Source organism: Corvus cornix, chromosome 4 (assembly GCF_000738735.6).
Source record: "Corvus cornix cornix isolate S_Up_H32 chromosome 4, ASM73873v5, whole genome shotgun sequence".
NCBI lineage: Eukaryota > Metazoa > Chordata > Aves > Passeriformes > Corvidae > Corvus > Corvus cornix.
In genome coordinates, this window is record NC_046334.1 from 11827185 (window position 1) to 11845647 (window position 18463).

The window sequence follows — 18463 nt, forward strand, 5'->3', positions numbered from 1 at the left end:
ATGCAAGAAAATATTTTTTGAAGTGGAAGAATCAGATAAATCATGAATCACCAGTGTCACTGCTAAATCTGCGCATGTTCTCAGTGCTATTTTTAGATCACTGACCACCGTCCTACCATCCTTGCCCAAGGATTTTAAGCACTGTTTTCAAAGACTCATAAGCAAATGAGACAATCAAACATGAGAAATCAGCATAATCATCACAGTACTTTCTTACTTTCTATTCTGCTCTGAACTGCAATTTTCCATGTAGACCACTATTGCATCCCAAAATTTAGAGTTTTAAGCCAGAAACTATTTGCAGATTCAGTTACAAAACAAGTGATTGATGAATGGATGTAAAAATCAATAGGAATGGATATAAGTCATCAGGTACATGCTGACTATCAAAGATACTATAAAACTACATCTAGTTTTTCTTCCACAGAAAATATTCAACCATGCCAAAAGCAGATATTGTAATTAGTACATTTGCTGTTGTTTTACAGATAGCTCTCTTTGGAAGATAGATTGTAAATGGTGTATCCTTATGCATATTCCTGCTACATTTCAAGATTGTATTCCTATACATCTAGCTCTTAACAGTGTTAAACTCAACAAGATTCAAGAAGATGCATGCTAAGAAGAGCAAATACTTAAAAAAACCTCCTTTTTAAAAATGTGCTGCCATTGCACTGCTGTAAGCATTGTGAATTGGAGTCATTTGGACACAGCAGCATTTTCTTAAATATTCTGAAATAGCCCAAGACAGAATAAGAACCTAAGAAAACTGTTTACAGTAGAGAGCAAAACTAGCACTGTCTTTCCCCCTTCATCCTCCCAATTTCTACTTTCTCACCCCAACACATCAGCTCTTTCATAACCACAGAATCAGGGAGATGTAGGCTAGAAGGGACCTCTGGAGGTCATTTGGTCCATTGCACCAAGTATCATCCACTTCTAAGTCTGATACGGCTTCAAAACTAGATTAAATTTCTGAGGGTCATGGCCGGTCCAGTGCTGAATATCTCTAAGGACAAAGATTCCACAACCTTTCTGGGCAGCCTGATTGAATGATTTTCCAACCTAACTTTTTTCCTAGGGTTTATCTGGAATTTTCCTTGCTGAAAGTTGCACCTTCTTTAAGTCCACACCCTCTTTCAGTTCTTGTCAGCAGTGATGGAGGCAAAATCTGGGTACAACATGACCACTTCTGTTGCTTTAGACAACCATTGTGTTGCAGTAGTCCTTGCTAATTGCATTCAAACTTTCTTCCAAAATCCATTTTTCAAATACACATGCTTTAGGGCTTTAAGTCACCTGAGGTTTTGCTGACATGGGCTTCATGATGGCATGTTGGGATCTTTGATCAGCCTACTGCAAGACACATATCTGGTTCGCAGAGAAACAAGTTCTCATTGCTAATACTGAGATCTACATCATTTAGCTTGATTTTTTAGCAGAGGGAAGATTAAGATATCCTAGTCAGTATGAAGTCCCTGGAAAGAAGTCCCTGGAAAGAAGTTCTTGAAAGAAGTTAAAATTTCTCTCAGAGAAAAAGGAGAGAAAGCACTGTTTGAGAGATGCCAAATTATCTTCTGCATAAAGCTTATATAGCCCAAGGGAGAATATGGGATGGCAGAAAAAGGGGATGACTGTTTTTAAAAGAAAACATTGCTGAAGCAGTATTTCATATAACTGAGATTATAGCGATAATTGGGTAAGTGTAGGTCTCCTCAGATGTTACTGTGGCAAAGAAGCACTGAGATAACCGAAAGAGTTAAGGAAAACTCGTAGAGATGTAATGTGCTACTTTACTGATGTTTGTCACTTGGTTTACACAGCAATATGATTGACAGCTGAATGAGAGTTGTCCTTCACATTCTTTTTTTCCACTGAATGTTTGGTTGGGTGTATCTGTAAGGAGGAAAAAAATGGATTCTAGGTATTGACAGCTTGACATAACAGTTTAGATTAGCCATTGCACCTTGTAAAATAATTAGCCTGGAAGTAAAGACTCAAGCTCAGGAATGTGCTAAATGGAGCAATCATCCAGCAAAGTGAGCAGAAAAAGAATTTTGCAGTTACAGTGAAAGAATCATTGAAACATCCATCTGTCCAGTACATAAGTCCAGTAAAGGAGACAAATGAAATACTATTTTTTTACATGTTCTGCTGTGTGAATTAAAACAGGTGAGCTTATAGGATGTACTACTGTATTAGTTCCAGTGCCTGCTTTATGGGGCACCATGCCTTTTGAGAGCTACTAAAGCAATAAAAATCATACCAGATCTCAACAGCATAAGACAATTTCTGTGGAACAGGAGACGTACAAAAAAAGAAAACTGCGGTGTGGCCTAACAGAACTGAAAATTGTGGAAAGGACTAGTAAAACTGATGGAAATAAAGTTTTAATACTAGCAAGACGTTTACAAGCATGGAGAGATAGTTCCAGGAAGCCTTCGTGTTGTTTGACTAATGAACTCAGACAGCTATTCCACTCAAACACCAGCAGTCATACAGAATAAATTACCAAATAACCCAAACAAACATAAAATGAATTCAGTGACTGCAAGTGACAGTTTGTTTACTTTGGTGAGAAGGCAGAAAACACACCTAATAAAAAAGTAATCTGCACATGCAGACCTCTGACTGTAGCCAACACTTCCCGGGTCAGCACTGAAAGTGCTCAATTTTGTTGTTATGAAATAGTCAGTGTTGGGATCCTCCCCCCCGCCATGGAGCCCTGGGAAGGGGCCCTGGGGGGGAGACACGGGGTTTCCCTGGCCCCTGGTCAGCCTCGTTCCCCATTGGTTGGTTTGTGTTCCCGTGCGTGGGCAAGGACCCTCGGGTCCCGTGATTGCCACAGCTCCTCAGCAGAGCTCTGGCCATGAGGCCGGAGAAATAAACATCTCTCTGAAACATCTATCAAGAATCAGTCCATATATATCTCTTTTCCACGGGCCTCGTTGTTTGATATGCGTGTTGCAGTATCCGCACTGTAACAAGTCAGCAAGCTGATTAGTGGGAGACAAAGCTGGCATTTAAAAAAACAACGGTTTATTGATTTCTGATCAGACACTCATCCGTGGTACCTCAAGCACACTCAGCAAGCAGTTTTATGCTAGGGACTCCCTAATCTAAGGCTCTGTTCTGCTGATGGGAAGGTCCTGCCCCGTCAGGATCACGCAGGACTGCCGTCCCCTCTGCTCTGTGCTGTGGGTCAAAGTGCAGCACATCAGGGACAGCTGCCAGGTTTTCCCTAATTGCTCTCCCCTGACCTGTACCAACGCAATGCCTGTGTTAAGGTGGATGTAAACCAGTGTATCCAAGCGAGCTCCTGCTGCGCGGTACAGCTCCACCTACTGATGCGAGTATTCCCCCAGTCACAGGACGGCTCTGCTGCCTGGGTTTAAGCAAACATTTCTGGTTCAGTAAAGTGCCGGTATCACTAGAAGGCATTCAAGGACAAGAGCAAAAGGAGCAGGGGCGTGCAGGGACACGACGCTAAGACACCTGAAAAATTGTAGCTCAGGTTTACACAAATGCCAAAAGAGGGCGCTCAGAACTTCTTGAGAAGCAGCATGACACAAAATTCTGAGTAGCCCTAACCAAACATAAAAATCCATCTCTTGAATCCACTCTCTCCAAGTCACACCAGGGATGAATATGACCCCTAGTGGAATGGGACTATAATCAAATTACATTAAGGGAAAGGGCTTTAATTAATGCCACTTAACTATAGTTGTATTATTTTCATTGTACTGCTGTATTTTTGTTATGTATTACTTATTCTTCTTTAAGTGTTATTGTGGTAATATTCCCCAAGCTGTGTAAGATTTTATTAGCACTTTGTCTTATTTGAAGGTTTTATTCATGCACCTGCTCAAGAGATTTTATAATTTTATTATAATATTAGTAGTTACTAATATATTCCTGGATGAACACTGGAATAAGACATTACAACAATATAACTAAAGAAGAAGGAACCTAATTTCTTTTTGTACTTGAGAGGTTACTCAGTTTCAGCAAGTATGAAGAATATTGTAGCTCAGGACCTCCTCTGGAAACAGAAAAATTTTTCAGTCCTCAGCTAAATCCCACGTTTCAGATTAACCTCAAGAGAGGAGGAACAACTTTTAATGAATTTGATGATGATGCTAAGGCCCACCAGTATTCCCCAGGGAAAGATTCAGCTTCCCTGGGGAGCCACCTCAAAGTTTTCCTGTTAACCAAGGAAAAACTATTTGCACCATCCTCTAACCTCCACTCTTAGAATAAGGCTCACGTGCGGTGTCTACTGTGGGGAACTGCTATTTTGGCACCATACATTCAAGCTGGCAGACGTTAGCTCACAATGAAAACACCTGTATCTTCAAAGCTTCTGTGCTGAAACACGCATCAGAGGAGAGTGGACTACTGCTTTTAGCAGCAACCCATACAAACCAGTCAGGTAGATGAACAAACCAAGGAAGACAGTTGGCAAATGAAAGTTTACAGTCAGCCTATTTTTCCTCAGGTGCAACAACACTGACACCTATTTGTGGACACGGGGTGGAAACGAAGATGTGTGCCTTGTCTTTGGCAATACCAGTTCTTCCAAAAACTTCTAAAGGTACGGCCAGATCCTATGCTGATAAACCCCAGAGGCAGTGGGAACACTCCTTCTCTTACAGATACTTGGAGAACACCCACAGAGTGGAGAGTTGTTTACTCCCACAATGCAGTGTAAGTGCTCAAGCCCAGACTGCCAAAGCCTCAAATTCTGTTTTCCATCTTGTTTAGGATTTTCATCTGTTCTTTGAGAAACAATTATACCAGTTTTGCCTAAAAGATTTTCTCCTTCTTTCTCCTATGGAGATATTTTACCTTTGTACAGGAAATTAACTGCCCACTTTGTACAGTTTATTCTTCAACTCGTCTTTCCCGTTTATGCACTCTGGGTGGCATTTAGATCCCTACAAAAGTCTCTGCTTGACACTGCCAAGCAGATGAACCTCCTGGAAGCCCTTCCTATGGTCCCTCTCAGCAGATTTGGAGCTCCATTTGGAGCTTTCTCCATTTAATACCTTTATTGCCTCCCCTATGGCTTCTAGGTCACACTTTTTGCTCCTGATTTTGAAACACATTTCCACATTGGGCACATTTTACTTGGGGAATTCAGATAGCTCCCAGATAGAACTGGATTTCACACATCAAAACTTTTCAAGACACACATTTTAAAGGAAGACAAATTTTATTTTCTTTGTGTAATGTTTCCCTGTAATTATTATTAGCAGCAAAGAACAGTTACATTAATGCAATCAAGCTGAATAAGTAGGTTGTTATAAGTTTATCAGGGAGGAAAAAAAGGACGTGAGTCTATCTTTCAGTAATGGATGTTTTTTAAATGTCACTGTGATTTTCAAGCCTTTATTCTCTGTGTGAGTCTTTTCGAGTACAGTAAGAGTTGCCTGCTCCCTTAGGAATGGGAGCTGGGGGCAGTGAGGGGAACCCACAGGGTCTGTCAGGGCAGGATCTGGCACAGCTGTGGGGGGCTAGAGACCAGCCTAGCTGGGGTGTTGCTGGGGCAGGGGCTGTCCTTTCCATGGAACAGCCCATCTTTCTCAGTCATCCACTGCTCCTGTGCAGTCTGACAGTGGAGACAAACCAGTTTATGGATACAGACAGGCAGACAGAGGAGACAGACTGCCCTCAGCCCCCCACAGCCAGGTCTCCTGTGCCAGCTCACATTGTGTAACAGTGGTTGTGGGCAGTCTGTAGAGACAGAAAAGAAAGAGAGAAAGACAAACCTCTCTTTCCGCATGGGGAAATGAAGTATGGAGAATACTCACACTAAACCCAGACTAAGATGGGAACAGACTCAGCTTGACAAATGAAATGTCATCAGTGCTTCAGATGAAGACATTCACCAACAGAGGCATGTTTTTGCCAGCTGGTTATCCACCAGACTTTGGGGAAAGCAAGGGCAACTGAAAGATAAATATAGAAACCAGTGGGTGTTCCATGGCTTTGAAGTGCTGGCAATATGCAGACATCTGACTGCAGGACCAACCATACCACTGGCCAGCTTAAAACTGGGATTGTGGCGCCTCTCATTTTGCAACTTTAAAACATGCAACCAGCTTACTGGTGCTGTTTTGGACAACGCTATATTCCTACAGAGCCACAATGGAAAATCATGGATATCCTGACCTGCTCCACTACTCAGCCACTCCGGAGAGGGATTGCTGCAGCCAGCATGTGCTGGATCAGGATGAGAGAAGCACAATGAACTGAAAAAGCTCACAGCTGCATAGCTGCAGCAGGAGACAGTGTGCCATTAACTAACCAGTGAATACACTACATTGCCCAATGTCTAAATTTACCCTTCCTCAGACAGGTGAGTACCTGAATCAAGTCAAAATCTTAGTGAAGGCATTAAATACTGGAAATAACACACCAATGGTATTTATAACACATGGGGACGTGACCTCATTATTTTAAGAAGTCTGCGGCTTTTCTGCTAAAAACTTTGTGGCTGCTACATTTTCTAATTCCCACACTGCATCTGAGTCTCAAAAACTCATGAAATTAATTGGAGGAGTTCACGGCATCAAAAAACATGTTTTACATGTCTAGACAAATCTGACTATCATCATGCCCTTCAGAAATATGCTATATTTTCCCAGAATATCAGATTTTACATAGCATTACCATTAAATGTGGTCTAACTTCAGCTGACAAATCAGAGAATAATGATTAGGATGGTAATTTACTTCAGTTTTAAGAGATTAATTATGTTAATGTCAAGTAAGATAAGATATTTGACAATGGCATCTGACAGCTCTGAATAAAAACTCCCTTCATTTTATGTTAAATGTATTTTTTAAACATATTTTCAGTACCATAAGTAAGTAAGGTAAAATAAAAATCAAAGTTTTCATTGCATTAATTTTGTCATTGACTAGTGTGAAAAAGGCAGACCTTACTAAATAAAACCAGAGAGAAGCTCAGGTTATCACTCGCTGTTTCCCTGTTTTGTATCTAAAACCAGCATGCACAAAGCCATGCCAGGAGCATCATAATCCCTAATTCTCAGTTTCATGTAAAAAATTAAGGTACAGAGGGCTTAAATATTATGCTACTGGTTACACAAATGAGACCAGAATGTCCATGGCCTATGGGCAAAGAGCTCCTGCCCCAGGTAACCGGGAATGCAGGGAGGACAATGTAAACCAACAGCTGGAATATGAACACTTTACCCATGCAACCTCTTAGGTACAAGGCAATGAGCTCTGCAATCAGCAATTCTCCCAAATTCTGCAATATTACACTCACCTGTGTTGGTCAGTACCATTCAGAGGATAGTTTGTTGGCTGCATGAACATGAAAAGAATTATGTTTCACATAAAAAGAGTTGTGCTGTTGTGCATGCCCTAAGCTTTGCCCTGTCTTAGTTTTAATTAATACTACTCAATGCTTTGCAAGGACAGAAGTAAGGCTGCTCTTCTTTTGAATCCCTTCTTTTTGTAAATCTTTCCTGTCCCAGTTAAGCTAATCAACATTCTTACAATGTTTTTTCATATGAAACTGTCACTATTCTTTAAAAGTGCTGCTATCTACCAATTACCATTTTCTACCACTTATAACACTTCTTCCTTTTTCATTAGCATTTCAAAATATTCTCACGTTCTACAATACCTCATTAAATTGGAACGCTGATTATTTCTATTGTGCTAGCAAGTGTGTCACTGGCACTATAATGTTCCTTTTTTCTATTTTAACTATCCAAATGAAGCAAAAATCAGTTTCATTTCATTCTCTCCAGACGAATCCCAACTGCTTTTATTTAAGCATCTGTATTTGTATTATACAATCCCTATTTATATTTCCAATGTTACACTATTGCACTGTAATGAAACATCTTTTCATGGCATGTCCTGTCAGGATATAAGCATGCATACTAAGGCAAAATTATGAACAAGATTTTGGCAATTTCCACCTCATTTTGAAGCTCTTCTTAGCACTGCAGTGGCAAACAGTCCCTGTGTAGGTGGGGTTGCCTACTTACAGCTAGGTAGAGGCACCTCTGTTCATGTAATACTCAGTTGCTTTATCCCTGGCATGTAAAGTTGATGCATTATTGCTTTGGGATTGCTGGAAATGTTCACTGTGAAGCAAGATACGTCCTAGCACATGCTGGAAAATCACAAAATGGGAAGAGCAGTCCCGTTCTTAAGCATTGCTGATGTAAATATGGGCCAAGAGAGAAGAGATAGCAAACAGATGAAGCGTGAAGGTAATCACAGAATTATTCAGGCCAGTGAAACCAAGGAATGATCACAGAAAGCAAACTGGATTTTTTCTGTAGGTATCGCATCAAGAGGTAGTTTGACAAAGAGTGACAAAAAGAGAATGAGATGGTTTTGCAGGTATTTATAAGGTATGTGAGATGGAACTTCATGAGGAAAAATGTTAAGGTGTTTACAGAGATGGATTTTCAAAAGCACCTCAGAAATTTCAGAACATGCACCCTATTGGCTTTTAGTAAGGCTGATACCACAAAGCACTTTGAAACTGCAAGTGTAATTGCTTTTCCTCCTGATCCACTTTTAAAATACAGATAAATTACTGTCTAAACAAAAATAAATTGCTTTACTAAATAAGGTCGAGCATAATTCTCTGAGAGTCCCAGGTGCTATAAAATCATTATTTGGCCTCTGAATGATTTAGACTGTCTACAGTGATGTCTATTTCACAAGCAACTTGCGCGCTACAATTAGTCTTTTGCAAGGGTTCTAGGAGAGAGTAGGGAAGACAAACTTTAAGTGACCAAGCACTAAAAGCCTTCAAAAAGCATTGGTATTTGTGGAGTATTGGTAGAAAGCAACATGGCAAACTGTAGACAATCCAGGAGACTCCAGGGATAACTTCTTAAACCAGGTAATAGCCAGCCCCACCAAAGGGAACACGACACTAGATTTGATGGTCACCGAAATAAGAGAGATAATTAGGGATGTCAAGACTGGACATAGCCTAGGTTGCAGCAATCATGCATTGGTGGAGTTTGCAGTCTTGAGGAATATAGGTCAAGTAAGGAGTAAAGTCAGGCTTCTGGACTTCAGGAAGGCAGACTTCCAGCTCTTCAGAAAGATTGTCAGAGGGATCCCTTGGGAGACTGCCCTCGGGGACAAGAGAGCAGAACAGAACTGGCAAATCTTTAAAGAAGTCTTCTATAAGACTTTGCTCTTCTATAAGAAGAGCAAAAGAGCTAGAGATTCCCAGGAGCAAGAAATCATGCAAGGAAGGCAAGAGACCAGAATGGCTGAGTAGGGACCTGCTGGTCAAATAAAGGGAAAGAAATAAATGCAGAGGCAGTGGAAACTGGACAGGTAACCTGGGAAGAGTGTAAAGACCTGGGAAGAGCACAGAAAAGAAGTACTATTGTGTAGGGAGGCTGTGAGGAAGACCAAGGCAAAATTGGAACTGAACCTGGCAAAGGACATAAAGAATAACAGGAAAGGCTTCTACAGGCACGTTAATAGGAAAAGGAAGGTCAAAGAAGGTGCAATCCCCCTGATAAACAACACTGGTGAACAGGTAACAACTCACAAGGGGAAGACTGAAGTAATCAACTTTTTTGCCTCAGTCTTCAATGGCAACCTCTCTTCCCACACCTCTCGAGTGACTGGATGGAAGGATGGAGACTGAGAAAACAAAGCCCCTCCCACTGTAAATAAAGATCAGGTTCATGACCACCTGAGGAACCTGAATTCACTTAAGTCTATGGGACCTGATAAGAGGCATCCCAGAGTCCTGAAGGAATTGGTGGATGTAGTTACCAAGCCACTCTCCATGATATTTGAAAGTCATGGCAGTCATGGGTGACTGCAAAAAGGGAAATACTGCACCCATCTTTAAATAGGGAAGAAAGGATGGCCCTGGGAACTACCGACCTGCCACCCTCTCCTCTGTGCCTGGAGAGATCATGGAACAGACCCTCCCAGAAGCTCTGCTAAGACACATGGAGGACAGAGAGGTGATTCAGGACAGCCAGCACGGCTTCACCAAGGGTAAGTCATGCCTGACCAACCCCGAGGCCTTCTGTGATGGGGTGACTCTATCAGTGGACAAGGGAAGGCTTACACATGTCATTTTTCTGGACTGCTGTAAAGCCTTTGACATGGTCCCCCACAACATCCTTTTCTCCAAATTGGAGAGAGATGGGTTCAGTGGGTGGACTGTTAGGTGGATTAGGAATTGGTTGGATGGTCGCATGCAGAGGGTCAAGGGCTCAGAGTCCCAGAGGACATCAGTGACAAGTGCTGTCCCTCAGGGGTCTGTACTGGGACCAGTGTTATTTAGTATCTTCATTAGTGACACTGACAAAGGGATCGAGGGCACCCTCATGACTCTGCAAGCTGAGTCGTGCTGTTGACACTCCTGAAGAACGGGATGCATCCAGAGGGACCTGGACAAGCTCAAGAAGTGGCCCATAGGGATCTCAAGAGGTGTAACAAGACCAAACGCTGGGTTTTACACATGGGTTGGGGCAACTCCCAGTATCAAGCCAGTCTGGGGGATGAACAGATGGAGAGCAGCCCTGCTGCTGGGTGAGAGGTTGGACATGATCCAGCAATGTGCACTTGCAGCTCAGAAAGGACTGGAAGGTGACTGGCCTAAAGGGAAAAAACCAGTAGCAAGTACTTTTGAGCCCTCCCCAGGGGATCAACTTAAGCCATATCTTTGTTGAAAAGCTAGAATGGTAATTCTTTTTATCAGAAAGAACATTTGTATATATGTTAGATGTCTGATATACATTAAGCTAAATGAACATTAACAAACCAAGAGCAATTTATAGACAAATAAAAATTAATTTTCCTCTCTGTTATCCACATTTTCCTACAGTAGTTTATGACACTATAAACCTTCTGTGATCCTCTCATTGTTTTAAATCTTTCTAGGAAAATTAAGGTACTCAAACACATGTAACAACTAAATGAAAAAAAGGTGTCCACCTTTTTATTTAGGTAAGTTCTATATCAAGCTGTCAGTATACACTGGCTTATTTTAAAAAAGATGGGGCTGGATCTGCCTCATTTTTTAAAAAGTTTTGGCCAAGAGTAATGAGTTTTCATTTTTTCATATTGTAGATAATATGTAGTAGAGAATTTTGTCTTCAATAAGAAAAATAGTTGTTTTCTTATAAGTATTTATGCTTTGCATGAAATTTACTTTAAATAGGTTCTCTCCCAGAAGAATGATATCATTGAAATCAGGACAGAAAAGTCCATAGTACACCCTGACACATGATTCAACATAAATAAGCCCTATAAGCTTATTATATTTGTATAATCATATGTTATTTATAACATTGAACATTTGCTTCTACGCTGCACTTCTCAAAGCATTTTCTTTCCAACGAATTTTAGTGCATACAGCGCATCAGAAAAAGACTATACTTCCCTCTGATTAAAAGAAATCTGTTACTGAAACTGGAACTGAGTGAGACTGTGCCCAACTGTTCAGAGAACCAATTATTTTACACATTAACCTAAGCTCTCCTCAGCAGCAACTGTAAGAGAAGAACATGTCAGGTCCTGGTTTCAGATGAAGACAAAATACCATCACTATTGAATTATCACAAGCTCCATCTGTGCTGAAATTTAAAATGGAATAAAAAAAAAGTGTTTACAAAATTTCACATTTCAAAGTATATTTTTGACCCTGTGCTGCTTTTCTATACCCCATAATAGTTATTTTCATGGATCTTAAGTAAGCTGGAGGTACAGAAAATTTTCTTAATGATCCAAATTTTTACAAAGAATTCAGCTATTCAAACCAAAAGATGGTTACAATTCCTTTTGTTGTTATGCATTTCAGTTAGTGCATCCAATACCACACACAAGGTATCAAAATATGGATAGATTTGAATTTGAAATTTGAAGATTATTGCAGATTTCAAACCAAAATATTCTGAATTAAGATACATGGCTTTGATGTTAAGAAGTCTTCAGGGGATTTGAATATTGAAGTTGAATTTTAAAAGCAAAAAATTCCACTATCTGCTAGACAAATGAAATTGCAGCTGTGCAAACTCTTCAAAAAGTTCACTAAACTGCATTGACATTTCCGGCAGAAGATAGAAACTAATTGTACATTCTGATTACCAGTGTGACTATCCTGTGTCTTAGGGCTAAATTACTCCTTGTGGTCTGCTCAGTTAAGGGTGAAATCTTTGAGGATGCCTGTACAAGACCAACATAATGCACTTCTTATGCTGCCCTGATCTTGGAGGATATATGCTAGTGGGTCTGCATCTGACTTCTGTTTCATTAAACATGCTTGCACATTTGCCCAAATTACTCTTTCTTTCCCTCGTTATTGTCCAGAGCTGCTGTGTTCCTCACTCCACAGCACTTCACTTGCTAGGTGAATTTATTCAGTGTATGATCTCTCTAGTGTTTTGGGATTCCTCAAGCTGGAATTCAGACTCTTTTTCTTAGAGTTACAAGGGAAGGAGGCATATGTTGTCATGTCCCTGTGTCTGACCTCCTCTTCCTCATCATAAGCATTAGGATAAAAGGGCTGATTTCACTTGGATTTGACAAGAGGTACAGATTTCAGAGGTGTAATGCTTTGACCCTGACGGTGGGCTCTGAAACCCAATGAATTACCTCATGAAACAGACTTTTCTCTGGACAATGAAGGAGCTACCTACCTCCCATCAAAGGATACTGCAGAGATACTTGAACTGGTGGCAGCTGAATTCCAGTGCCAGAACTAGCAGCAGTTTAGCTGTGCCTCCATGAGTTGCTTTGCTTACTATTGCGTCACTTATTACTTCAGGCAGGGTGCAGACACACCTGCTCAGGCTGGAACTATGCTGGGTGTCTCCATCACTCATTGTAGGTTAGACGCAGTCACAAGGATGACTGAGGATAAAAGGGATCTCTGTCTGACATATTTAACACAGAGTGTTTACTGAATAAATCAGAATATCATGAGAATAACCAAGCAGCATACTTTTTAAAAGAGACAAAAAAAAAAAAAAAAAAAAAAAAAAAAAAAAGCCAAGAGATATTTGTGTCTGATGTACAATTGACAAACCCAAACCCATTGATGGCTTAAGCAGAAAAAGGAAAATCATGTCTATTACCTGGAACAAAATTCTCAGAACCTGGGAAAACCAATGTTTACTCTTTGGCAGAATAATCAGAAGAAATTAAGTCGATGAAGTTGTACAGTCCATGAGATGGATGAAGCCTGACCACTGGTAATAACAGCACTACGGAAGTAAGAGAAAATATAGACTCTATGTATGCTACTAAAAACCCAACAAACAAACAAACATACAAAAAAATGCCCCCTCTCCCCCCCAAAAAAAGAAAAAAAAAAGAGAAGCACCAACCAAGATGCAAGGCACAGTAAATTACTCCACTTTGGAGGAGTCTGCACACACCAGTAGAACAGCAAAGGCCCAGGCAATGATGATCAGTTGAGCCTTACAAGAGTCCCACTGAAAATAATGAGATTTCTTTTGTGCCACATTATCAGGCATATACTGAAACATTTTGTTTAGTTAGCTCAGGGCAAAGGGTTCCATACATACCAAAATGCTGGATTAGTGAGAGAAGCGCTATAAATGTAAGGTAACAACTAGCAAAGGTACACAGAGATCCTCACAGGATGCCTAGATATTGTAATACTAGCAAATCAATGGACTCCAATAAGGTGAATCTTTTAAAATACACACCAATCAAGCCATGGGCAAGTCTCTCAGGAATAAACTTTTTGTTCTGTGAAACTTTACTTTCTACTTTTTTTTTTCTGGTTTCCCCATGTATTTTTAGAGTTGTTTTTAATGATAATGGTGCATTTGGTCCTCAGTTATGCCACCAAATGCCATCCATAAAATATATATCAGAAGATATGATAACATCTTTGATATTTGGTCTTGGAAAAATTACATCCTTTTATGGTATCCTTTACAATATACATAGATAATACATAAAGAAGGAGACAGCAGAAATCTGTAAGTTTGAAAGGTGATTTGCACTCCTCATACAAAGAAACAGCAATAAAAATAAGAGATTTATGATACTATTTACTCCTTCATTAAGCAGCAGACATTGTGTGTGTTAGCCAACAGCTACATGGATTTCAGTATTGGTTCTGCCAAGTGTCTCATTAAAAACTGATAAAAGAAACAGCAGTCTAACTTAAGCTAAACCTGCTACTTTTCCAAGTGAAGTATGCTGTCACATTTTTACAAATTAGAATATGTATCTATTTGGATGCCTGTGCAACTACTGAACACTTCACGAAAATGTTAGAACTATCACATCATGAAAAACCTGTTAAGTCAGTTGTGCATGCTATGCAATGAAGTACAATGCTTGATATTTTCTTCACCTACTGAGTCTCTTCTTTCTTGCAAAAGGTGTGATATTTGACACATCTTTTGCGGAGGATTCAATCAAGTGTGCATTGTTCTCTGCCATAGCCTCACAGCTGACTTCCACAGTCCATATTCTGTCTAATTTCTGAGTCACAGATGACCTTGCAGGCAATCAACTTTTATTACTTTCTGTCAGATAGCTGGGTTGATGCATAACTCTATTTCTATAAACAGGCTATTTCCTCAGCAGGTATCTGAATTTTATCAAATGTATCATTTATCAAATGAAGCTCTTCATAGAGGCTTGCTTTTCTGGGTTTAAGAGCAGTTTGTACTTGAAAGAGATGATCACCATTACAAATTTTCCCCTGAAAATAGTATGTATCATTGCACATAAATTCCTACATAATGCCACATTTTCATATGAACACACTCAAGTTGCATTCGTATTGCAAATTTATGCATGCAAAGTAAGCATTTGCACAAGTAAAATAAATAAAAGATTGCACAAATTTGAAGGGTTTTGGGACAACTTAGTCTGATTCACTATATTTAAACATCTAGCCTCACACATCCTAAACATAAAGGAGTTTATGTCAACTTTAAAATCTGGGACGTTTACCATGAACATTTTGTGCAATGCAAGAGAAAGGAGATAAGGAGCCACCAAAAGTTCACTTTTTACATTGACAGGGCTTGGAAAAGTTATGCACCTCTTACTGGTGAAACACAAAGCTGGCATATACATTGCCTCTGGGTTATAGATGTGAATGTCTAGGGACCTTAAACCTTCTTGGCCACTGTGGGACTTCACTGATGTAATTCTAAACCTCACAAAGTGAAGAACAAGGAGAGTCTAATGCAGAGCTGAGTTTCCAATTGTCCAAATATCAATCTAACCACCATTGTTTCACTATGGTTAGTACATCCACTTTCTTTAGTGTGTGCATTGAGATAGACATCACTGAGAGAAGCATATTTGGTAACAAGCAGTATTGTTTATTCATGTAAGGGAGATTAGAGAGAAAGATGTGTAAAGATTTGCCAGTTATCCTTTTGAGTAAAAGGAAGAAATACAAAATACACTCATCACAGTGGACTGGTGAACCCCTTACTGAGGTAGAGTACTTAGTGAAGAAGGCAGATGTATCTGGCAAAGAAGCCTGAGTCTAGACACAGTTTTTCAGCCAAAATATATCTGAGCCATGCTGAATCACAGGGATGATTCTTATTCCTGGAAATCTGCAGTGGCAGATACCATCTACTAGTTTATCTCATGTGGATATACTTGCCTTTTAAAACATCACCTTTCTGGCCTCACAATCCACGCTATATGTGTTTAAGGCCTGAGTCTCCTTAAACTTTCTTCGTGCCTCAGCCTGATACTGTGGCAGATATTGCCACATAAACGTTAAGGAGCTACCTACATCTCCCACCATAGCAGCCTTTAATCACAGCTGTTAATAGTCAGTTCCTTGTCTGAAGCTACGGATGCTCCTCGCTTTCAAGGCAATTACTGCACAGGTCTTGAATACCAAATGCAATCCCTCCAACATCTCTTTTACAACTGAGGAAAACTGATACAGAAATAGAAATAAAGCCACATTCAGTCAGATGTTGCTCCTTGACATGGCAAATATATTTATCTTACATATGCAAAACTGAATCATGACAGATTGTATCTGCAGGAGGCAAAACAGCTCTGTCAAATCAAAGCTTCTCTCCTCAAAAATAAATAATTGCATCATGATAACAGATTTCAGTAACACTGGGCCGCATGCAGTGCTGTCTTGATTTTTGGATAAATAAACCTATACCCTGTTGTTTATCAGTTGAATGAACCTTTGGAACATGTGACAGTGTACAACTAGAACACGATGATTCAGCATTCAGACATTTCTAATCAACACTTCAAAACTTAAACCACTTAATTAATAGTCAGCAAACATTATCTAATTGAACCTTATAGTGCTCTCAAGCACCTAGCTACCACTCTTTGATACCAACCCTGCAGTTAATTCAGCTGCTTGTAGCCAGCACTGGAGTTGATATGGAGGCCACGAGTAGTGCTCGGGAGCTCCAGACTCATGGTGCAGTTTCATGTCACAGTGACACTTCTAAGAGCAAGCTGTGACTGAAAAGAGAAGCCTGCTCCTCATCTTCCCTGGTCTCCTGTTGCCTGTCTTGCCCTACATTTAGCAGCAATCACACAGCCAAGCCATGTGATGCTCACTGTCAGAGGGCCTGAACCTACTGCAGACACAGGGGATCCTGCCTCTCAGGGAGCCCGAGCTCGCTGGACATGCCATGTGGATACCTCTGTACAGCAACAGGAAGTACAGCATGTTAGACTGGTTCACGTGGGTGGCAAAAGGAATGGGAAGATGCTACATCCAGAGCCTCACGAGCCTTTAGCATGGCACTCTTACTTATGAAATGTTCTGCTAGAAAGAATTAATCTCATGCATAAGGCTGACAGTATATCCTTAGTAAAAAGTTTCCTTTTTGCCTTCCTGTCATTAAGATTTTTGAATTATCACAGAGATGCCACCATGGTTAACCTTCTGCTGCTATTTGTGCTTTTTCACAGTAAGAGTAATTAGTATTTAACAATAATCATTACTTTTCATGAAACATGACTGGATTTTTTTACTTACTTTTTCAGAGAAAGTATTTGAAGATATATTTTATTCACTGAAGAATGAATTTATTTTTAATTTTGTCACATTTAGTAATACACTCATACGTAGGAGTTAAATTTCACTGTAAACAGAGGAACAGTCAGTGTTCTAAATTTTAGCTTGTAATTATAGATTGGTAATTGCATAATTGTAAGGTTGTAATTAGGATCACCCTCACAGTTCAGGTTAGTGTTAGCTCTGAGGTCACAGGCAATTCAGTGACTCAACCAAAGATCATAACACTTAACCACTTGTTTTTCATTGCTGGCTCTATTACTTGAAATACGATCATTAAATAAGGACTATGCATGCTTGGTCATCTGCATGCAAATAAAATCACTATTTCTAAGCTTCTCTGCTAGAATTACCTTACCCTCCTTCCAACTATACACCTCGAGCTATCAATTTTAATTTTTATGGGGGCTGTAGATTTTCAGACCTTCTTGTGGCTTTCAGGAAGAATTTGCTTTATCTATGCAGTGACTGCTGTGACTGGGCTGCAGGACAGAATGGTCCCAGGCTGTCAGGAAGACTGTTCCCCTATCCCAAGCAGTGGGCAATGCCTCCCCTCCCATCCACAATGCTATGTAAACAAAGGGCAAAGCACTGAAAACCTCCTGAGACCTCTGATCTCCTGGCTCACAGGAGCCCCTGATCCTGCTAATCTGCAGCTCCTCATGCTTTCAGCATTCCCCATATCTCCATGCTCCTGCAAATCATCCATACGTCTCCAGCTTTTCAAATGACTGTTCCAGCTCTTCCACATTTGCTTCCCTATTTGTGGCAACTCCTTCTCTCATCATCCCTCTGTTTTTCCTACTCTATCACATGCCCCACGAGCCTGCCATACCACCTGCATTTCTCCCTTTCTCCTCCTTTATTCTCTTTCACATAGACATCAATATATCTGAGAACCTTGGCAGCTTCTCATACCTCCAAATTTCCTTTCTCCTTCCATTCTCCACTATTCACTGCCCAGATAAGGTCTCACTTTATCCCTTTCCATGCATGTGTCACTGGCAACTTGATTTCAGTGCTTCTTTCTTCCAGAGTTCTGTTTGGGATCCTGAGTGGACTCCTCCTCTCCTCTTCTGGCTTCAGAACTCACCATGAACCAGTGCTAGAAAAAAAAAATTAAAAAAAATAAAGTTCATACTAGTAAACACAAGAAAATTAAAACTCTCCCAGTCCAGATTACAGAAGTCAAAGCATTAAGTTCCACAGGTATACAAGCCACACAACCTAACACCTCCTTCAAGGTTAATTTTTATGTATGTTTATGGAAAAGCCCTTCTGAAAAAAAAATTAGTTAATTTAGATATCATTCCAATACAGTACACTGTACAAACACAGTTTAGATAGTTAACATGTTGGTGGTAACAGCCTCTGACCTTTGTAAAGTTCTTGTATAAAAGCCCTT